General features: G+C 41.0%; 1 protein-coding gene and 1 non-coding gene across 4 annotated transcripts in view; one reads left to right on the top strand and one right to left on the bottom strand.

Moving 5' to 3' along the window:
- Window positions 1–18329, top strand: part of PARD3B (par-3 family cell polarity regulator beta) — a 1046926-nt gene that overhangs the window by 970524 nt on the left and 58073 nt on the right. The gene's annotated exons all lie outside the window — the stretch shown is intronic.
- LOC116598000 lies at window positions 16284–16434 on the bottom strand. Its single transcript, XR_004288910.1, has one exon. It is a non-coding gene; the product is annotated as a small nucleolar RNA SNORA62/SNORA6 family (small nucleolar RNA).

Raw genomic sequence — 18329 nt, forward strand, 5'->3', positions numbered from 1 at the left:
CAAAATATGTCCATCCCTCTTTTTTCACTCAAGGAAAATATTAGACATATTCTCTTTAAGATGTGGATATTTTGAATTTATACATTTTAATTTTTGTATTCTCTTCTCCCAAAGGAAGGCGGAGGGAAAGTAACAATCATAAATAAAACAATTCAGCAGTGAGACTGAAGTGTGAGGAGCACTCCAGTGCCTGGATATGCTGTTTTATACTTTGGTGACAGAAGACAAATAAATGAAGTCCATGCTCTAAACAGAGCTTTAAGTGGCTTATTTTATTCTCCTTGTCACTAGATCTTTGTGTGTAAAAGTTTTCGTAGGTTAATTCAAAATAATGAATGTTGGAAATAAAAATCCATTTTCATCACCTTCCCAACTTGTCGCGCTACTTTACCCCATCACCTTTTATCATACGTAAGAATTACACTTATGGCCAAGAATTACACTTATGGCCAAGAAACTTAAGTTTCCAGGTTAACTTAAAAATATACATTTTTAAAAAGATCATTCATCACCCAATTTAAAAATCAATAACAAAATGTAACAGTTAATTAAGTCATTCCCAGGTGACCTGGATCATTTTCAAATTTAAGAAAATAAATACTAAAATTACAAGAAGACAAAGATTTCAATGTCGAACGTTCTGAGACAAAAAAAAAAAAAAAGAATCACTAGACAACTAGGCACTTCTAACAGACATCTAAAAGGCATTTACAAAGACTTTTTACATTGGGACGCTCTGTCCATTTATCGTTTGGAAAGAGAAGGAAAAAAGAAAAAATGGAAAGAGAACAAAGAAAAAGGAAGGTAACAAGAGAAGAAATGAATGTGTAGAAAAGTGACTTTTAACTAGTTCACTTAAGCAAATATTGATTTAAAGGTTTTGTTTATTTATTGGAGAGAGACAGTGTGTGCGCACAAGTGAGCAGGGGGAGGAGCAGAGGGAGAATGAGAGGGAGATGATCTCCAGCAGATTCTGACCTGAGTGCAGAGCCCCACACAGGGCTCGATCCCAGGACTTCGAGATCACAACTTGACCCGAAACCAGGAGTCGGACACACAACTGAATGAGTCACCCAGGTGCCCCACAGATACTGATTTATTGATTGTCTTCTAAGCACTGGTCTAGGCAATGAGGAGAGCCAACAAAGTCCCTGTCCTCATGATGCTTACGTTTTTGAGGAGAGAGAGACAACAAGTGAAGAGTCAGTATCGCGCCATGAATATTTCTGCAAAGAAATCTACAGCTGTACTCAGGGGTTACAACAAGTAGCTGCGTGACGTGTTCTGTCTGCTCTATGGCAGTCAGGGAAAGCTCTGAAGAGGGGACACTTAAGAAGGAACACAAACAAAGTGTGGGACGAAAGCATGTGGCCGGCCATCTGGAGCTAGAGAAGAAGGCAATGTGAGTAGGAAAGCCATGAGCAAGGTGCGGGGCAAGAGGGAACAGCAGTGAGGAACCAGTATGGCTGGAGCAGGGGGAACAAGCAGGGCGGGGAGGGAACAAAGCAGAGAGGTCACCTGTTCCAAACTGCATGAATCTTTAGGAGCAAAATTACTAAGTCTGCTACTTATCGTTCCTCCCTGATGACTGTTATTTCTGATTTTCTAAGATGCACAAAGAATGCATCATACTCTTGCTTAGGAAAGAGTATAAAGGGTTGGCAATGTGTGTAGCTTGCTCTGTTCTTTCTAAGGCCCAAACGAAGGCAAATGATTTTCAAGAGTGAGGACCTAAGATTTCACTCCAGACTCTTAATGCCAGAAGCCATTCCAGAGACAGATTTGTTCATAATTGTGACACATGAGTTTTCCGCTCTGCAGAGGAGAACAGGGTTCCGCCATGCATTATTTCCTAGCTCCATGGCTAACATCCAGACATATGACCCCGGTAATCACATTTGCTCTGCTTACTTCAGATGTTACTACAGGCAGCACCATGGAAGGCAGCCACCTCTAAATTCCACGGGTGATAGAAAGAGGAAGTTGTCACAGCCACTGATCATGCACATCACACACATCTAAGCCTTGCCCTTCCTTTCACACGCGCTTTCACACTTGTGTAAGTGTCCCTCAGAATTGCCCCCCATCCACAAGAAGAGAAAGGGGCAAAGTCATAGTCTCAGCCTCCTTACTGGGGTAATTTTTCCATGCCTAAAGATGTCATAAGAAAGTTCAGAACTAAACTATCCTTTGAGATACGACTAACAGTAGCTCGCAACTCTTACTGGTTACACAAAGCATGGCCAGTGTGATTCATTGCAACTTGTAAGTGAATATTCTGCTCAAACTGAATATTAGCATTCTGGTCATACAATACTACTACCATTATTGTGATATGTGTAGCATAAAAAGAAATATATTTGCTTCCGAAGTCTCTGAAAGTACTGATACAGGACCTGATTTAATGGGTCTCTTTAATTCATGGTATTTAAAAGAACAAGAGATTGGGGATGCTTGAATGGCTCAGTCAGTGGGATGTCTGCCTTCTCCTTGGGAATGATCCCAGGGTCCCGGAATTGAATCCCACTTCCCGCTCCCTGCTCAGCAAGGAGCCTGCTTCTCCCTCTGCCTCTGCTGTTCCCCCTACTTGTGCACTCTCTCTCTCTCTCTGACAAATAAATAAAAATAAAAAAAAAAAAAGAACAAGAGATTGAAGACATTACCCAGTGAAAGGTTTCCCATCCCTAGAGACAGATAAGTCCACTGAACTACCTCTACAATTACCTCTTTTGTACCAGGTAGCTCTGGCCCCCCTTTCTTTGCTATAACTCCTCAGGCAAGCCAGGCTTCCATGCTTTCAAGATCCCTGAGTTCCATGACTCAGAAATTAGTCATTAGAAACACATTGCTGTGTTGGGTCATTTTTCTTTGGGGCTTTTGCTGTAGAGAATTTTAGCCCAAATTGCATTTCCTGGTATGTTATCCCTTCCGATGGTAAACATGCCCCACCGTGCTGTATTGTGTTAAACCACGAGGGTACGTTGAGGAGCAATCAGGGTGAATCTAATAAAAACTTGGCAGCAAGCCTAATGAAAATTGGAGTGGGCCTAAAAAAACTTTAATAAGATTGTTCTCTTTTTTATAGGTTCTTGCAGTTTGCTTTTCATGAATATCATGAATTGGGGATTTTTAAAGGTATTTGCTATGACCGGTACTTGACTTCCCATTGAGTAAGAATGTCTAGGCTAGGTAGAGCGGTGTGGTGGCTGGTAACTGAGCTTGCACCATTGAAAATATTGCATACTGAAATGATTTTTTTTTTAAAGACTTGGTTAACTTTCAAACCACATGCTCCTCTCTTTTAAGGAATGGCATGAAAAGGCCTCCATGCCTACTCTTTCCAAAGCATTGAGTTCTTCTGCTGCCATTCGTATTTTGCTGCTCTTTGAGTTATGGTCTCTGGTCTCTGTTCTTAAGGACAAATGGTTCTACTCATCCTTTGTTTGAATGAGTTGCTCCCAGTGGATGACCCTCAAATTGAAAATGATGTTTCCCCTGTGAAATTCCAAAGCTTACATTCAGTGTTCCTCATATGGTCAGTAACTCATTTGTGGATTGCTCGCATAATTTATGTCATTTTACTGTCTGCAGAGTAAAAGTAAGTTTCTCATGGCCCTTGGGGAAGATGCTCAAAGAGACCCATCCCCTACACCGTGTTGGACCAGTTGGCAGAATTGGGAGAGGAAACTCTACTTCCTTCCAAGTGACTTGGATTAATACTGGTGTTATTTTCCATACCAAAGTCCAATTATAGGATGGAGGATTTTTAGTAATTGGGCCCTTTGGATTTTAAATCCTCTCAGGTCAGTGCCCATGAGGATCGCCTTCAGTAGGAAGGACTCTAGGGCTTTGCACAGAAGGCAAATCTGATTTATAGATGGACATGGCATTACGTCTGTCACAAATACATTATGAATGGGCGTTATACATTTTCTAACATACAGATCAACCCCCCCCCTTGGGAAATTATCCTTCATCCTAATGGATTACACCATAGTAAGTTCCTTATAAAATTCATCCTAAATTTTCACTTTCTTAATTTCATTACATTGATGAGTCAAGATTCCTGTTTACCCTTTTGCCTACATCTGAGAGATGTTAGAAGAATTAGACTGAAGTTTATAAATCACCTCACGATTCCCCAACTGAGCCCACAGAAACAGTAAAAAGCAGTATAGGTAACAAATAGGTGCTGATTTCTGCTCAACCTTCATACTGTACTAGGGCACAATGAGTACTCCCTCAATTAAGTAGGTAAACATTTTTCTTCGGAAATATTGAAAGTCATCTAAATGGCATTCAACTAGCATTTCAAATGCTTAGCTGCCAAAGTTGGGATTTTGTTTCTTTACCTAGAGTGTGGATTCCTTTTCATTTTTTTCTTTTTTCTTTCTCCTATCTGCTGACTTCCTGCTCTAGGATGCTTCCCTTCAGGCTCTGAATCTTGGCTTCTCTGAAAGAAACGCCTCTAGGGCCTTCGACCACAATGAGGCTCTAAACCTGGGATCTACTCTTAGGAAAAGCCACCGAAAGTGGGTGGTCAGACTTCTAACAGAATGACTGAGGTCAGCAGGTGAAGGTGGGCTCACTTCCTTCCTGTGCACAGAGACCCTTCTGCCTGGGAAAGGAACCAGCTGTTCTGTGCTCCCCACTCAGTCTCAGGGATACTGGTACTTATGTTTGATCCCAAACCATTCAATAATGTAATAAAATGCACACTTCACATCTGTACTGTTAAATGCCTAAATCACAATGATATTGTTTCTTGACTTCACTCCATGCAGTGGAACTAATGTTCCACTGTATTCAGTTGTGAATAGCCTCTTGAGGTAGGCCAACTAGGTTAATTTGAGTTTGTTTTTTCTGGTTAGTTTAGGATTATGTGTTTTTTCTGCTTGCCTGCGTTATATCTCACCTTCAAGATTACTCTTTTCATTTAAATGGTTCATTCTTATAATCATACAGCATTTACTGAGCATGAAAGATGCTGGACAACAAATGTTAATAAATACCATTATAAAAGATCGTTATAAGATAACACTCTAAGTAAGTAAGTAAAAGATATACTCTAGGCTCTCAGAAAATAGGAAGTGACTAGTTCTGTAGGAAGAGGTTGCCAGGGTGGTGATGGGAAGGGCAAAGGAGGAGCTGAGCAGGACAAGAAGGTGTGCAGGTGCTTGGGGGTCAGGAAAGGACCGATGGTTGGGAAGGCATCTTCGGGGTGAAGTGGCAGGAAACAGGGCTGCAAAGGTGAGGGGTGGGAGGAGGATGACAACGATGATGACCACAGTAGACCGGGAAAGCTGTAGATGTCACATCCGGGAATTTAAGCTTCATTCTAGGCATTGAATAGTTTCTATGGACCGCTGTAAGGTGGTTGTGTGTGCGTATGTCTGCAAAAATCCATATCCACATGCACACATCACACATACAGGCACATGCATACGTGAGTGCACAGAGAGACATAGGAATACATACATCATCTTTTAATAGGTCATATCATTCCAGCCATTCATCCTGTATGTAAAAAGCACAGACAATTGGCTCTTTTATGAGAGAAAGTAAGAATTCTCTCTCCCCTCTCCCTCTCTCCCTCTCCTTCTTTCCCTTCCTCCTTTTCTATCAAATGCTCTCCCCCCTTCCTCTCCTCTCTTTTCCTCTCCGCCCATCCCCACCCTCTTCGGTTTTTGTCTCTTCCCTCTCTTCCCCAGGACTGTTTTTAGAACAGTGTCACTGAAGAACCTTCCATTGGCTTAGCCAGGGTTAGGCAGAGATTCATAGAAATAAACTCTACAGGGGCGCCCGGGGTGGCTCAGTGGGTTAAAGCCTCTGCCTTCAGCTCAGGTCATGATCCCAGGGTCCTGGGATCAAGCCCCACGTCGGGATCCCTGCTCAGCGGGGAGCCTGCGTCCCCGCCCCTCCCCCCCCCCACTTGCCTCTCTGCCTACTTGTGATCTCTGTCAAATAAATAAAATCTTTTAAAAAAAAGAAAGAAAGAAAGTATACAGAACAGGGAAAAAATTCTCTCCAGGCATTTTCCGTACTAGAAGAAGAATCAGATTCCATATGACTGCAACAGCATTACCAACAACTCAGATTCACTGGACATATAAGTACACTCTACATGTGTGATGCATACTTTGTAGTTGACATGCATCAGATCATTTAATCCACATCACAACCATCCGAGGTGGGTACTATTATTAACCACATTCATAATGAAAACCGAGATTAATGAGGTGAGAAGACCGCGGCTCAGAGGTGACCTTGCTCAAGGTTACCCAGTGGGTGGGTGATGAGAATTGAGCCCAGCCAGCCTTGTCTGGAGTAAGCTCCTAACCTCAGTGTCCTTTCCGTGTGCAGGCCAGAGACCACGCTGCTGTGTGTCTGGTTAGAACTCTCTGCAGGCAAGTCTGTTTTCGGTCAGGAAGGAGGGACCCGGAGCACTGTAGGAACGGTGGTGGCCTTTAGGATCATCTTCCTGTTCTGCTTCTCTCTTTGAACAAAATTGACTTACAAGGAATTTGCAACACCTGCTTTTTCCTGGTCAAGGAGTGGCATGGATGTGTCAGATGATATAGGAGCATAGACTTTGATCATCGCAACATCCTTTATGAGAATCCTATGTGATGACATATCATCCATCCTACATGTATGTAGGAACGAGACAGTGAGCACATTTTAGAAATGACAGATAGCTTGCAAATTGGTGTGGACCCCTTAGGGGCTGGCCTTATGCCTGTGCGTGTCCTTCCAGCTGCATGGTTGGGTGCCCATGCATCCAAGCCCCGAAGCCAGCCTGTGCTCATGGCCCCATCCTTGCCTGCATCCCACCAGATTTTCCACCAAGTGGAAGCACAGCTGTTACAGTCGATGACCAGCTGTTTTTTATTTTCACAGTGGCTATTGAAACCCATGCACAAGCATTGTTTCTGCGCTATCATCCCAGGAAAGTAGTGACCTGGCTCACGAGCTTTAATCAGGTCACCGAACCCCGTCTCCAGACCTGATGCCACCACGTCACCCCCAGGTCACTGTCCAGAGCAAGGCTTCCCACTCAAGTGACGTCATGAGCTCCCCCCCTGGGTGGGCTTCACAGACGAGGCCCAGTGAGGTTAGGTGTCACTCAGGGGAAGTGTTTTCAAAGCATCTTGGGCAGAGAAGAATGAGGCTTGGCTAGAGACTCAAGATTTGCAAACCAGCTCAGGGACAGAGGGGAGACTCAACACTGGTCCCCTTGTGCCCAAACTTCCTCATCCACACATCAGTATTCAGCTTAGAGGGTAAGTCCAGGCTGGGTTTTCCAGAACCCGTTAGCCACGGCTCTGGTGCCCCTCCCTGGTGTGGAAGATGGCTGCTGTGCCGTTATGCTACATCCATTTCTTGGCTCGTATAAGAAACTTGGGCTGATTTTTGTTGTTGTTGTTGCTCTCGGTATATTTGCATAATTTTATATCCTGAGCAGAGTTCTTGATTTTGCAACATCATAATAAAAAACAGTGTGAATTGGCAGGTTTAGGGGGTATGATTTGCAGCTGGTCTATCACTTCCGCTACTGGAAGCTTTAGCTTGAAGTATTATACAATTATCATATTTTACAGGACTTGAGCTTCTATTTGCATCTGCTCATCTTTTGTTGTTGCGTTTTAAAAAACACTCCCTTTTCACATTTTGGGGGCTAGATGGATGCCCAGTATCCTCGCTTTATACACTTTTCCCTTCATGGTATAAATTCATATAGTTCAGTGTTATTGAAATCAAAGCGCCAAGGTCTAATTGACATAATAACACGATGAGCTCTTTGGACAGTTTTTGGGGATTGAAAACAATGATGAAGCAAATGCAACTCAGGGTTATAGTAATATCTCTAACCATCCCTTTTCACTCATTGCCATTATTTTGATTAAAAGGTCTATAGAAGCCACGGTGGTTGTTCAGGATGCAAAAATTATTGCAGAAACTTCCTCTATTAATGGAAATTATTAGAGGATGGGAATGGTACTCAAACAGCAAGAATGACATTAATTATGCGAAAAGCAATCATATCTGGCATTTGGCATGCATTATTCTTCAACACTCTTCCACGGGTTTGTGTCCAGCCAGCACTAGAAACCTAAAAGCTTTTTATTTGGCAAAGTTTTCAGAGCACTTGGACTTGCAACTTCTTGACAAAAGATGATTTGGAAGGGGATTTTGTTGGTGAAATTGAAGACTTCAGTAATGAGTTCTGTGTAGATGAATCAATGCCCAATTAAATGATTATATCAAATCCAACTTCAAATGTTGACTTGAAAAAAATCACATTTGAGAGCAAGATGCTATATATACATCCCATCAGAAGAGCAAAGTTGTATTACCATCCTGGTAAAGGTAAGGAGTGTTCTGAATGATCAAGAGTTTGATTAATGGAGAGCTACTAAGGACAGGAATTATCTGTATATTAAGAATTGGAACAGATTGCAATAGCCTCACTTATTTTCATTCCATCGTTCCCTTTCTCTTTTGCAAAACTTCTCCGTTTCTCGGGGTCTTTATTTCTCTTTCCATCGACACCCCTCTTTCAAGGCTCCCTTCTCTGTTCACCACTGTTTTGATGTTCTCACCACTGTCTACAGAATCTGTTTTTCTTATCTACTCCTGTTTTTGCCTGTTCTTGTCCCCTCACAGAAGTAAATACACCCAGTCAGAGCAACATTTGTTGCTTTACTCATTCACATGATAAGCCTTTAGAGAGCCCTTGATATGTTTAGGGCACTGACCTGACCACGGGAAGAGTTATCAAAATTGCAGGAGCAAGCATTCTGGCGCAGGCACAAAAGTGCATGTTCAGGTGCTGTAAAATATCCAGTGGGACCAAGTCATTGAACATGTGGGAGAGGGATGAGATAAAGCTGGAAAGTTTGGTCGCTGTAGGTTACGGAAAACTTTTATCTGCTAGTTAATAGAAAATCATTAAATGGGGCTCCTGGATGGCTCAGTCGAATAAGTGTCTGCCTTTGGCTTAGCTCATGATCTCAGGGTGGTGGGATCAAGCCCCATGTCGGGCTCTCTGGTCAGCAGGGAGTCTGCTTCTCCCTCCCTCCCTTTCTCTCTCTCTCTCTCTCTCTCTCTCTCTCTCTCTCTGTCTTTCCCAAATAAATAAATAAATAAATCTTTGAAAGAAAGAAAAATCATTAAATGGACATGGGGCTTTGGTTTGGTTTTTTAAACCATATCTTGACCCAAGAACATCGATTTTCAGAATGTCATCTGTTTAATTCTCGTTTTCTCCTCCTCTGGTCTTCATTCATCTTCTAGAAGCTGCGCTGTGCTGGTACCATAGTCAGTTTCAAACTAAGTTGGTTAATACACATTTTAGACTAATGTGTGTATGATTTCAGCATTAATGATAGCATGGATCAGGTTACTTTGTGATTGCAATGGATGCTAAACACTGAGGTCACTCTTTAGATCAACAGTAGCTGTGTCCAGCAGACACAGCCATCTATCCTATCATATAAGGTTTTCCTACTACGCTATTATTATTTTCAGCTCTTAGGAATCTTCCCTCATTCTAACCAATTACACAATTGAGATTCCTAATGGTTTTGATTTCTACACCAGATCCAAGTTTAAATCTAAATTGTTAGAACATATGTTTTTTAAAAACTATTTTTAAAGGAAAGGGAAAAATCAGAACTATGTATACAAAAGAGCTTGAGGACGGCAGTTTATTAAGACTTAACCATAGGACAGATGCTATAAAAACTCCTTAAAACAATGTTGATAATACATGTTATGATATTTAACAAGTCTTGTTCACAAGGATAGCTAGCCTTCTTGGAAGCTGATTCTCTCTATTAAGTGCCACTGAGTAGATGTGTGAGATTTCTGTTTTATTGACTCAGTAAATATTCACGAACAAGGTGATATGTCAGGCTTTGAGAATGCAATGGCTCAAAAATGTGAAAAAGTCCCAACTGCAATGAAGCTTGCTCATCTTGTGTAAACCAAATCAACAGACTGACACTGGGCATAATACAGAAAAAAGCTGTACATTATACAGCCTGTTCTTGTTTATAAAACAATTTTTTTACTAAAAATTAACTTTGGTGTACCAGAAATTAACATATATCAGGACCTCCAGCTAAATGTAATAACTTTTGCCAGGCAATTGGGAGTTGAGGGGTCTGGCCCTGATGACCATGACCTCATGCTAAATGCTTGCAGACAGCCACAGTGTCCCATACCCCACCCCACTGCCACCATAAGCTCATCTGAACATTCAAATCTTCTATCTCTGTTCTTTGTTTAGGAAATAGAGCTACAGTCACTGGAATGATCACTGCCGACATATGAGGCAGCATTGACAGTGAGATGGAGATCACACCCTGGTCTTGCCACTGTATGAACCTTTAGCTAGTTGCTTTCACTTTATCTGAACTCTCCTTCTCTCATGTGTAAAGTGAGGCAGAAATGGAAATGATAGCGTTAATTCTAGCTCATGATACTGATCACACAGTGCCACAGAAAGTCATTTCTTTCTAGTTATTTTTTTCTAGTAATAAGAGTGACTGAAAACTGCCCACAGACTAAACTAGGAAAAGAAAACATTCTGAAAAGTTTGAAATTTTCAAACTTTTATGTTTCCATTGTTTGGTCTTTATAAATGCAAGTATGTTTTAAGTATCCTAGAGAGCTTTTGTGCCTTCGTCACTTAATATGCTTTATAAGATCTATTAGTTAAAAGATCTAATAGTTCATCTATTATGAATTTGTAAACTGTTATATCATTTTAAGTTTTGGTGTATTTTGAGGGTCAACTTTTTCCCTTTAGAATAAGTAAAGAATACTGACTGTCACAGAGTATGATAAAAATAAAACAGGGATGCCCAGTTCAGTTGCCTGAGCATCTGGCTCTTGACTTCAGCTCAGGTCATGATCTCAGAGTTGTGGGATCGAGCCCCACATCAGGTTCTGTGCTCAGTGTGGAGTCTGCTTGAGATTCTCTCTCTCCCTCTCTCGCCACCATTTCCCCTGCTCACACTCTAAATAAATATATAAGCAAATAAATAAATCTCTTTTTAAAAAATAAAATAAATAAAAATAAAACAGCTTAGGCATAAATAACTCACATATTACATCCAAGTAATAAGTCAATATCAAATTCGATAAATACTAGATACTAGCATCTGGTGATTAGGGTTACTACTGAGATCCACCAAATTGCTGCTTACTCCATTCCTGGAAAATACAAGAGAGGTAAAAGGATTTATTAAGGTATACCTTCTCTTCCTTCTTTTCATCAGAAATCATCTTCTGTCAAGCAAAAGTTTAGATTTCAGTCAATGTCGCAATATCTCTATTCGTAGGTAGACAGATGGGGTAAGGAAATGAGATGGTGTCTGGCTCTTTAATTAAAGATGTAGAGCCAGAGTGTGCTCTTCACGCTCACTGGCAAGACACATATGCACATGTGCACACACACGCACACATACTCACATGCAAAGTGCATCTGATAGATGAAGCCAAATTTGTAAAATTGTATCCATAATCATAGTTTCTATGGTAACTGTATCTTAGGCCCAGGCACAAACAGAGCTGGGCAGGAGATGCCTGGTTTTATTTTCTCTGAAGACAATCTGAAGAGAGTTAATTCAGTTTATCAAGATGCCATGGTCCGGTGTACTTGGTTAGTACTCGGGTCATGCGAACATAAGATTGAATGCTCAAATCCCAATAAATGTGTTATAATTTTATAATGTTGCAGATTACTTTGCTGTCTTTGTCATTCAGCTTTAAAATAATTATGTTACAGACGTAGAGTTACCATATTAATGAGGTGGAAACTATATGCAAGATAACTTTTATAAATGTACATAAGTTAGAGGGACTTTAAGGATTTATTTTCACTCCAGCTTTTTCCAAGGGAGGAAAATATAGGCACAGAATGGTGAAAAGGCTTCCCCAAGAGTTATTTTTAAAATATTTTTATTTGCTGTATTTTCCAAACTAGCAGATGTTCTAAACTAGTCTATAAACTGAATACCCAGTTATTTGACAAAATTACTGAAATTAAATTAGAGAAAATAAACACTTCAGAAATAATGGCTTGAAAGAGTGTGTGTACTTTTGCTTCTCTAGATAGCATATTTCTAAATACGTATCTCCGGCATAATATACTTCACATTGCCAAAGAGAAATCATTTACAACCTATTTTGATTAGCTTCTTTTTGTTTAAATGAAGTATGGTGAGTTTCGCTCCAAATATGTAACATTTCAGCAGAATGTCTTCATATGAGAAGATGCTCAAAGACAAGTTCCCAACTTTTTTAGACATTTTCATCATGTTGATTCCTTCAAAAATCTCCGAGCCAGACCTATAGCTAAGTAAGAGGAATGTAATTAAAAGAAAGCTTCTGGAAACTGCTCAAAAATAGCTGTCATGTTACCAACTTGAAATGAAAGGCGTGTTTCCTAAAATGGCATCTGAATTTTTATACTTTGCATCTTAATCTTATGATGGGTCTGGCGGCACGGCACGCAGTTTCGTGTAATAGATCCGAATAGGACCTATTTGTAAATGAGGATGGTGTGTGGCGGTGAATCAGCCAGACTGCAACTTTGCAGTGTGTTTCCTTCACAGAGGCTTTTAAATTTCCTTGGGAAAATTGACTTAAGGGACATAAATTACAACATTGGCAAAAATTTGTCCCAACCGGTGGGAATTGGGAAACAAGTTGAATTTGAATTGTTTCCACTTTTTGTCATCAGACATTTGCAGAAAATCTTGTGTGATTTATTCTTTTATTTGTAATGAATTGTTAAAACATCTTTGAAATGGCATTAAATCTTCCCCCTCTCCCATTAATCTGCAAATGGGAGAAATCGGGGGTTAAATGGCCTCTTTAGTATATTGCTTTGTGAAACTGCTGATTCCAGCAATGCTGGGCTAGAAATACATACTAATTTAAGGAACTCTGAATGTAACCAGCAAGCTCCTTGCCTTTGCAGAGAAAAGACTAATAGCTTTATATTAACAAGGCTCTTAACATCCCAGCCAGCAGCAGGCACTGAGTGAATGAAATTGGGAGAAGTCCCATGGACTAAAAGCATCTTAATTCAACATTCCTCATACACCAGACCCTCCAGATAGGCCATCCGAGGCTGTCAAAAGCCCGGCCAAACAGGACCGCACCTGCAAGGCACACCAAGCGAGAGCCTCTCAAGTTGTTTTCCAATAAGCTCTCTGAAGTTTCTCTTCCCGAGCTTTATTATTAGAAAAAAAATAAATATGCCCCAGATCCAAGCATGAGTTCTAATATTACATTGTTTTGGAAAAGACTAGACTTCTCTTATGGATTAAGTCAAAATTATTTCTTTCTATCAGAAGTCTATTTAGGTCATTACATTAAAAAAAAAAAAAACCTACATGATACCAAGTGAGATAAAGGGCTTCTTTAAAAAAATTAATTGGATCAAAGCCGCTGACCTTATTTTTTTTATGATGAGGGAAATTACCTAATAAGGAGTGCTGGAAGCAGGAACATTTTTGAGTCTTAATACACACTGAGCAAAATGAGAAATGAGCTTCTAAATGCCTGTGCCTGTCTCTTTCCCCTCACTCCCTCCTGAAGGGGCCTGACTTCCTAAGGACCCAGCTATAACTTATAATTAGTTTCTCTTTGGCAGTCTTCTATCTGCAATTTCCTACCCTCAGTTCACAGCTATTTGCAAGAATCTTGGTACCCGACATAATAATCCATAGTGCCACTATTTCTGATTGGGATGCAAAAATTGATCAAGTTATAAGAGGAGATTAGATAAATTATGAATTATCCACAAATGGGATGTGATGTAGCTTTTAAAATTTGTATTTATAAAATATACTGTTAGCACAGAAAAATGCCAACAATAAATAATTGGAGGGAGAAGGGCGCCTGGGTGGCTCAGTGGGTCAAAGCCGCTGCCTTCGGCTCAGGTCATGGTCTCAGGGTCCTGGGATCGAACCTCGCATCAGGCTCTCTGCTCAGCGGGGAGCCTGCTTCCTCCTCTCTCTCTGCCTCCTTCTCTGACTACTTGTGATCTCTGTCTATCAAATTAATAAATAAAATCTTTAAAAAAATAATTGGAGGAAGAAAACTATATGCCATTTAAATATGTATATATTAAAAATGTTGACAGAGGTCAACTTTTGATGATTTAGGGAGAAAAATCAGTCAATGTGTTTTTTAAATAATGCAGCACAAATGTTTTCCCATCATTTCCATTAACTAACACTGTGTCCCCAAGGGAGAAAACTTTTTCTTGTCTCTGTGCTTTAGAGTACACAGCATATGACTCCACTCAGGAGACGCTAACAAATATTCATTCACTTGGAAGTATCCATCTTATTTCCGCAGCACGATAACATGAGGCAGTGTGACTAGGGTTTGGTTTTGGTTGTTTTGGGGTTTTATTTCTTTTTGGGGAGAAAGCGATAAAGATTTTCAATACCGTGGAGTCCCGCCTTCTCTCCCCATCAATCCACAGAAATCACTTTCAGTAAAGCACCAATCACCATCTCATTGCCAGTTCCCACAGACTCTTCTGTGGGACTTATGTTAGTCACTGTTCTGTTGCAGAGAGCGATATGCACCCTAGCTGGTTTAAGCAGGAGCGAATTTATTATACCACACTAATGGGCTTACAGAATCCTAAGGGCATCGAAAGAAACCTAATCTTGGCTAAGCTTTCAGGGATGATTTCTCAAGCCATGCTACAGAACCAGACTACCAAGGGAGCTGCTGCCACTTCTGTAAGAAAGCTTTTGGCTCCAGAGCCACACAACAATGCCACCATAATTAAGAAAGTGCCATGATCAGGAAGCCATCTGTAGTGCTGCCAACTCCAAAGCTGGCTACAAAAGCTACACTTCACCCCAGAAACTTGCAAAGACACATCTGCTGAAACCGCCAAGGAAACCAAACACATCTTTAGTCATTGCTGTCAGAACAAACAGTGGAAGTGGGACCACTTCCTCAATGGCCCGTCTTAAAGCAAACCAGTACACTGACTTCAGGGGCATTCTGGGGAAGACCAGTCTAGCTTTCCAAGCCCTATAGTTCAGGGAGACACTCTGCAAGGACGGAGTTTGGGTAAATCACGCCAACACACCACATATTGCCCACAGACCTTTTCTGACAGCAGTCCTTGACTATTTTTTGACACTGTGGGCCACACCCTCGTTCATGGAATCCTTTTCTTTGGATTTCTATGGTAACACTATCTCCTCCTCCTCTTCCAGACCAACTGCTGGTTTACACCTCCTCAGATTTCCTCCTGCGTTTAACTTGTGTTTGCCCCTTAAATGACAGTTTTCCTAAGAGTAATATTGGTATCCTTCTCTGTTTCCATTGCATGTCTTTCCTTCTATTCTGTGTCTACAGATTGTCCCTGGGCATTCTAATTCTTTCCGTTGCAAACTTTTACACTCAATTATCTGTTAGACATCACCATCAGATATTCCATTCCAACTCAATGTATCTAAGTATCCCCTCCTCCCGCCCCTGCCCTTCCCCCTAAATCTGTTCCTCCCTTATTCCCATCTTGGTGATGGTCACCAAGCCCACTTAGTTGCTAAGCTCAGAAAATCGTACACTTTTCTAGGCACATCCTTCCTATTAATCCTCAGTCAGTCCTACTGGACCTGCCCCCCTTAACATTCTTATATCACTCACTTGCCTTTTTACTTTTTTTTAAGAAACTGTTTATTTTCTGTCAACCGTATTTCCATTTTGTTTGCCTTTGTGGAAGAGCAACTTAAAGCCACTCAGTGGTTCAGGAACCTGAGCAGTGGGAGCTGCGGACCAGTCTTCAGTGGCCGGCTGAGGGCTCCAGTCCTCGGGAGGGAACTGCTGACTAGGCACGGAGGGCCCCTGCTCACCTGCAGAGCGGTCTGCAGCCTCGGGCGGAGTAGCAGTGATTCCTTGGTCATAGTCATTTCAGCAGGCCTGCTTATCCTTTTCAATCTCTTCAGGATCTCTGTAGAAGTAGAGTCCAGGCACAGACTCCCACGGGTGATCATGGGAAATGGTGCCACGGATGTGCAGAACTGCGCAAAACTTCCCAGGCCCATCTACCACATTAGATGAACTGAGTGAGCTCCGCTTTGGCAGGATTCATCAAGTTTCTCTGAAAGCAGAAAGGCCCATAATACCTGAGAGGCCCAGGGAGTTAAGAAATATGGAGAAAAGCAGGAGAAAACACGGGCCATTTGAAAATGTTTTCATTTTTCCTTAAAGCTCTGACACATTTAAATTGTACTTTTAGCAAAAATTGCTATTAAACTCCACTCATTGGGCCAGAGGCCCTGGTGGTGTCAGCGAAAGACTTGCCCCTCATGTAGCATGCTACCTACACATGAGTTCATTGGCCAGCCAGTGGCCTCACTCCAAGCTCTAACAATGTGCAGGCCTTTATCCTTTCGTATATCCCCTAGGTTAGGTCTTCATCATCTCTGGTTCAAACTATCACTGGAACCTCCACACTATGGCACGAGTGATCTCTCTAACCTATACATATGTCCCATCAGTTATCAAGCAGTCATTCTCAAAGACTTCACCATCACCTAAGGGTAAAAACAGTTTCCTTGGCATGGCATATAAGCTCCCCCAAGATGTGGCCCATAACTGTATCTAGAGAGCTTGGATTCTGAAGTCAAATAGACCTGATTTTTGTCTCAGATTTTCTATACACTAGCCATATGACCTTGAGCAACTACTTAGTTTTCTCATTTGAAAAACGTGGCAACCATTGAGATTATTGGAAAGATTGGGCTGATGAAAATAAAACATTTAGCATTTTGCTTGACAACAAATAAGGGTTAAATTGTAGTAGTGATCAAACAAAAAAACAAATAAATGGAAGGAAAGTTCCTATTCATAGATAAGAGGACTTAATATTATCAAGATGTCAGTTCTTCCCAAGTTGATCGATAGATTCAATGTGCTACCTGCCAAAATCTTACCAAGTTATTTTCTTGATTCTAAAGAATCTTAACAAACTGATTCTGAAGTTCATATGGAGAAAAAAAAGACCTAGAATAACCAACATAATATTGAAGGAGTAGAAAGATGGGCGCCTCAGTGGCTCAGTGGATTAAGCCTCTGCCTTCAGCTCAGGTCATGGTCCCAGGGTCCTAGAATCAGGACTTCATTGGGCTCTCTGTTCTGCAGGGGACCTGCTTCCCAGTCTTTCTCTGCCTGCCTCTATCCCTCTATCCCTACTTGTGATATCTCTCTCTCTGTGTCAAATAAATAAATAAATCTTAAAAAAAAGGAGTACAAAGTTGGAGGACTAAAACTACCCAACTATAGCAATAGCAATCAAGACAGTGTGGTATTGGTGAAAGAATAGACAAATAGGTCAATGAAACAGAATGGAGAGCCCAGAAATAAACCTAAATAAATATTTATTTTGGTCTCTGATAAAAGTGTAGCAAGGATAGTCTTTTCAAATGGTGCTGTAACAACTGGACATCCAACATGTAAAAAAAATGAATCTAGACACAGACCTTACACCCTTTACAAAAATTAACTCAACATGAATCACTGACCCAATTTAAAATGCAAACTAAAAAACTACTAGAAGATAACACAGAAAATAAATCTAGATGATCTTGATTTTGATAATGACTTTTTAGATATGACACCAAAGGCAAGATGCGTAAAAGAAAGAATTGGTCACCTAGACTTCATTAAAATTAAAAAGTTCTGCTCTGCAATAAACACTGTCAAGAGAATGAAAAGATAAGCCACAGGCTGGAAAAAAATGTTTGCAAAAGACACATATGATAGACTGTTATCTAAAACTACAAAGAACTCTTAAAACCCCACAATAAGGGCGACTGGGTGGCTCAGTGGGTTGGGCCTCTGCCTTGGGCTCAGGTCATGATCTCGGGGTCCTGGGATCGAGCCCACATCGGGCTCTCTGCTCAGCGGGGAGCCTGCTTCCCCCCCCTTCTCTGCCTGCCTCTCTGCCTACTTATGATCCCTCTCTCTCTCTCAAATCAATAAATAGAATCTTTAAAAAAATAAAAGCCACAATAAGTAAAGAAACAGACCAATTAAAATATGGACCAACAATACCTTAACAGACACCCCATCAAAGAAGATATACAGATGGCAAATAAGCATATGAAAAGGTGCTCCACATCATAGGTCATCAGGAAAATATAAATTAAAACAACAATAAGGTATCACCACACACCCACTAGAATGGCCAAAATCTGGAACACTGACAACCCCAAATGCTGGTAAGGATGTGGAGCAACACAAACTCTCATTCATCACTAGCAGGAATGCAAAAT

This window comes from Mustela erminea, chromosome 8, assembly GCF_009829155.1.
Source record: "Mustela erminea isolate mMusErm1 chromosome 8, mMusErm1.Pri, whole genome shotgun sequence".
NCBI classification, from domain to species: Eukaryota; Metazoa; Chordata; class Mammalia; order Carnivora; family Mustelidae; genus Mustela; species Mustela erminea.